The following is a 6,351-nucleotide window of genomic DNA, read 5'->3' on the forward strand; positions in this document are numbered from 1 at the left end:
ATTAGAGTTTGCTGGCTATTAAATGGTAATTTGAGGAAGTGCGATGACTTGGTTGGCTATGATTTTTATTGCAAATATAGAAAAAGATTTAAGTAGGTAGAAATTTATATTACTTTTAAATAGTCCATACATATTTACCCATTTTCACTAATTTCTAATATTATAGTTGAATTAAATTTGTAAAAACATAATGTGCAGCCATTTTTGTCCTATTATCGCCAAATGCCGTGGGCTAAACCATTTCCACGGCATTATCCTTTCGCTGCAGAAATGTCCTTAGCCAGTGTGGGCGGGGCAATAAAATCAAATCAAATTGCGCGTGCCTCAGCAAAACGCAAAACGGCGACCAGGAAGCGCCGTTGTGGCAATTTTGGTTGCGTTGCTTTTCCGCTGCAGAATTGAGTTGCAGTTAGTTGAGATGTCTGCTTCGCGTGGGGAAAATGTCGGGGAAACTGCAGGCAAAATTGCTGGGTGTGTGTCTGTGTGCATTTGTGCTTTTTGACGTCATCAGCAAATACTTTGCAACGGACACAGGCACTGGCACTCGTTTTGTTGCTCTTGTTGTCGCTGTTTGCACAGCTGCCATGGGGCCGCATTTAGTTGTTGCCACTACCACCGCTGCCTGTAGCTGGTTGTTGCAACATTTACATTGGCAATTTGCTTGGAAAAGCACTTGCGCCACCATCCTCCGTGTACCAGCCATTCGGAGCACACACACAACACAGACGCCAACGGACCCACTTCCGGCCACAAGTCTGTGCTTTTGGCCTAAACCGAACTTCCGACATTTTCACCATGACCTGAACACCCTTTTGTTGCGCTGAGCTTACTCCAGGGGAAAATCAGGGTGGGCTCCTTTCATAATATGCATTAATTAAATTAAATACATAATTTTATGCCAATAGATTTGATGTTGTAATGTAATTAACCGGTTACCCTTCGATGCATTCAATAAATTCGCTGTGATTTGTATATCTACATGATCATATTATATATACAAATGGTATTTTTGTGATAAATCAATTCCAAGTTTCTTTTAGCCAAAAATCCAGATTGGTAATTGATAAAATTGTCAATGTGCAAAAGAGAATTCATGGTGTCCTAAGTAAAACACATATCCGCTGACACAGCTTGTGTTTTTTGTGTCCTTTTCTTTGGGTTTTAAATTCCACTTTTCCTGTGGAAAAACCACGTTTAACTTGTGTGAAAACTTTTTGCTTCCATCACTTTAAGACTCCTCTGCGTGATGGCAAAAACAATAATAAAAAGATCCAAAAGAGAGCGAGTAAAGTTTGGTTCAACATTTAGTTAAAGTCGTTTGGATGGTTTTCAGCGCTGGCTGTTTATTTATAGCCCACTTGGCGGACAAAAGTGCAGAAAGAAAAAAATGAAATTTGACAATAGTTTTTGCAGCGGCAATTAGGGGCACGCAGAACGTTGCAGGTCATAAAGCCGAGAATGAATTGCCCAACAAAGTTGCAATTGAAATGGAAATTGAAATTTAATGGCCATGCGCACAGATCGCGCTGAATCCAACGTGGAGTCGTACTCCAGAGTGAGCGAATGGCTCAATAGATGGACAATTGTGTGCTTAAGCTGCATCATAAATTCACTGAAGTGCTCGCCGGGCAAACAAACAAAGCACACACGTTGCGGACAACGTGTCGTATGCGCGATGTTGGATGAAGTGCACGCGTGGACGGCGCTCAAAGAACTATGACATTAATGCTAATTTAATTAGGAAAACGTGTCAATGAATGATTGTTTGGTATATATACTACGAAATCTGGAAAAAAATTAAATACACTTTATTTCGATTTTATTTAACCCTCAATGCCTCTACAATTAAATACTTTTTTGTCTAGCAATTATTAATTTTCGCATTCCCTGAAAAGTTTTCCTCTAATCTTTGACTGGAATCCCCATAAGATCAGAGCAAGTTCCTTTCAGTTCAAAGTCAAAATAAACAGCCATTCAGGCACATAACTTGCCAAGCACTTGAAGCCTTAGAAATTTGCAGTATTTTCCCCAGAAACTCACTCACTCACTTCCCTGTTCCACTGAAATAAGCGAAAGTAAAGTATAAAAAAAATATAAGAAAATTTGTTCATTTTAATTAAATTGCATTCTCCTCGCAGTGCCACTTTCATCTGACGCAGGATACGAAGGATACTTTAAGCGAATCTCCCTCCAAAATACACACACTTGGCTGACTTGGAATTTCTGTTAATCAAACTCAGCGCTGAGCATGAAAATGCTTAATTGTATTATTACATAACTTTTATCCAACCAAATGGAGCGGCAAGCATATTCCGCATTTTACCCAAGACACAAGTCGTTGGCAATTAAGCCCTGTGTTCGCCAAATACAAATCGATGCGGTCTCAAAGGATAATTAATGCGTCACCAGCATATAGAAATCTGAAAATGACAGCAGCCAGTCGAATTTCATATGCTTTATATGCTGCTATAACTTAAGTGCTCGATCAATAGCATACATAATGACATCCATGGTAAATGCTTAACCACAATGAAACCAACAAAATGCCAAAATTTATAAATGACAACGCACATTAAACGCAAATGTAAATACATAGATTTGTCACATCCCAGTTCCAGTTAAATATTTAATATGCTACCGAGAAACAGCTCTTGTTGCACAAATATTGCACTTATAGTTAACCAAAACTCAGGTTATGATTTCCTGGAATTCATTAAGAAATTCATTGAGCCACTTAGTGCTTTTTCGAGTGCATTTACGCAAAATGTAAACCACATTTTCATGCGTATAGGCATTTCCTAGTATGACTTTTGTATTGCAAAGCTAATATACATTTTACTGAGGATGATCCACGGAGCCAGGATACCGAGGCTCCCATAGAAGTGGCTACCTGAGGCGGGAGAGGTGCAACGTGTGTGTCTGTGTAAACAGGAAGTGTTGCACCGCAGGCAATGTTGCTGCAAAATAGCCAGTCAAATGGGCACCCTACTCCACGCCACGCCACGCCCCTTCGTCTAGCATTTGGGATTTTGAAAAAATATTTGCCTACATGGAATTATGAGGGGCCATCATTTAATGAATGGCCTGCCACCTGTGCACGCTCTTAATGAGCTAAAACAAGGACTATGTTGCCAGGCGGATGTTAACTGCGTATGTTTGCCAACGTGTGCACATATGTATATGTATATGAGGGTAAGGAGCTCTTCAGCTCGTTCTGGTTGTGTTATTTTCTTTGATTATATGCACAATGCCGAGTACCCTGTCCTTAAACCACACAAAATAAACTAGCAAATATGTTATGGTGTGGCTTAAGCTTTTCGAACAAGTGTAGCTTCTAAATTAGGTTCAAATAAATAGTTAGACAAGACTGCATTTCAAATGCAATAAGCCGAAATTAGTTTTGGAATGCATGCGGAATATAGCACTATTTGCATTTCGGCTGACACGATGAGGCAGCAATGGAAATTTGTCCTGTTTGCGGCACATGCAAATAAATATTCGCTCACAAAGCACTTGAAACCAATTGTCTGGCCGACTTTAAGCCAACATTAAGTTTGGTTTCTTTCACCGAAAAATTAATGGCCCGGCATTGGAATCTTGTTTATGGCATATATATACACAAAATAGTTTGGCCAAAAAGCCGAAAAAAGTCAGAGCTGCCATAAATCAGATGGAAAAAGTGAGTGGAACAAACGGGGGAGGGTTCGGAACGAATATTGCTGCCGCAGCAAAGGGAAAGTTTGAAAAACGGCTTCGAGTGGGAAAAGCTGAGGAAGTGGAGATTCCACGACACATTTGCGGCTGGCAGACGGGGAATGAAAATGGAAATATATTTCCGCCAACGACAATCAGGTGAAATGCAAAAAGTGTCGAGGAAGTTGTCAAAACACTGAGATAACATTTTCTGGCCAGGACATTGATGGCCAACGAGCTGTAGAAGATGTGCTATATCCTGGCCCTAATTAAGGACGGGGTCCAACTTGTCTCTGTGCAGTTTTTAAAGTACATTCATTTGTGGACGAACTTTTCCATCCTGGTGGCTTTTGTAGGCTCCGTTTTTATTTATTGTGCCACAGCATCAGCGAAGGCAATATATTTTCCCTGCGCTTGCACTTTACATAATTTTTCCCGCAAAGCCCCCATCTGCATAATTTCCAAGGATTTTTACACAGAAGCCTTCAAAAGAAATTAATCTTGCCGACGCGAAACCAACGAAAATTTACGAGGTACCTTGCCAAAGGTGAAAGCACATTTTTCCGCCAATAAATATTTGTATTCACAACTATTAATTGGGGTCTTAAATATATGCCGCTTCAAGGGAAACAAGTTAATCAACTTGCCATTGAAGGCAACCTGTACTAATCGAATTTAATCAAAGTTAACAATTGCTGTCATTTAATTAACACATAGAAAACCTTGTTTGTTTCAAAGGGTCGGGAGCGGGGGTATGTAATTTGAAAAACCCAGGCAGGGATGTAAACAATTGAGAAATCCCAGTAATTGAAAGGGATCCGAACAACAAAACCCTTTGGCACAAAAGCCGCGAGTGGTAAAAACAATTGCTTCCCAGCATTTCCCCTGCCAGCTAACTTTTTGCACTCACTGTGCAGCAGACTACTGTTTTTATTACATGTTTGAAACCCTCTTTTTTATGATATGGTAACATGTAGGAAATCAAACTATTATCACAGCATGCTGCTTTAAATGTTAATTATGTTATGGCCTTTAATTTATTTAAATATTATGCCAGTTAACTTATTATGAGCGTGGTTATTATCCTCCGAAAACCCTACCACAATTCTATAGTGAACTGTGAACCCATTAACTTCCACTTATCGTAAATCAGCTGTTCGTGGTTGACATTCTTGAAAAATCATGCAGCGCTGCCCCTGCAATATTGCAGAATGGTTGAATGGCACAAATGGTTGAAAAACTCACAAATATGGCATGCAGGTCACCCATCGTCCCTTTTTTTTCATTTTCCCTACTGCCATAAATCACATAAATGTGTGGCCGCATCAGCGGCATTCACAGAAAAAAAGTAAAGAAAAAAAGCAAGTGTAAAACCGGCGAAACAACGACGGCAGCTCAATATCACCATCAACTTTTAGTTCAATTAAGCGTTACGCTGATGGCATTCCAGAACTTCCGAAGGCTTCTTTAAAATTTATGGTTTTCATAAGGGGGATTTCCCATAATGAGGAGCACCGTAAAAATGGCTCAAAATGCCTTAATGTCCAGTTAGCCACAATTCGCAATAGCCCTGTTTGCTTTAAAGTCATGGCTTTGGTTTTACTTTTTGGTTATTTAATGTGCTCATGTACATGAACGACTCTCAACCAATTATTATTCCTCGAATTTCATCAACAAACTCTTTTTCAGCATACAAATTCAATACCGCTGTCATCCGCACTCATCAATAAGGCTTATAAATGCACACGAAAATGGCATTTAAATGAAAATCATCAATATAGATTTTCCAGTCATGGACAACATATAAATTTAATTTATCTAAGGGCTCTTAAAAACAAACAGCTAAATTCGAAAAACGAAAAGCAGTTGAATTTGTAAAAAAGCTCAGTTTTTTGCTAAAATCATTGCTGGGTAGGCGGTGGAAAAACCACAAACATAACAAATGCACGGCAAAAACTGAAAAGAGGTCGAAACGGGCAAAAACATTGGACAGAAAACACAGGCGGATGAACACGGGTCGGAAAATGCTTCAAATGCGTTCGTTCGCTGCGAATCAATATGGATCCGTAGCGGAGGGGGGAGGGTTGGGGGGTGAGCGGGAAATCAACAATAACAACATACTGAATAACGTCAAACTAGACCATGAAAACGGGTGGAAATTCCAATGAAAAGATACCTACTACGCACTCAAAGAAAATAATATTAGCATGTCAACAGGGTGAAATGATAACTTTTATGAGCCGCGGAAACCTTATCTATACAATAATATTCAATGTTATTCTGGTTTATGTATAAACAAATGTACTAAAGACATTTTATAAAGATAAATGCTCAGTTTCGGTCAGTTTAAACGTGTTAACTGTTCGCCGCAGTGTAAAATCCATGGCAAAACCATACGCCCCGTTGCACGGGATGCACCCAAAAGTATGCAACGTTTCTTCAGCAGCAGCCCAGTTCTCTGTGGAAAACTGCGGTTTCGGTTTTTATTATTTTGCATTTCTCCATTTAGCCGCTTAGAGCCGAGACACAAAATCGCACCACGTTGACCGCAATTAAAGCGAAATGTACGAATGATGAAGGTTTAGGGGCGAAAGTGGGGCAGATGGAAGCTGTTTCATTTTTCTACCTTGCTGGCAAAGAAACTTCCCCGAATAGACA

This window comes from Drosophila simulans, chromosome 2L (genome assembly GCF_016746395.2).
Source record: "Drosophila simulans strain w501 chromosome 2L, Prin_Dsim_3.1, whole genome shotgun sequence".
Taxonomy (NCBI): Eukaryota; Metazoa; Arthropoda; class Insecta; order Diptera; family Drosophilidae; genus Drosophila; species Drosophila simulans.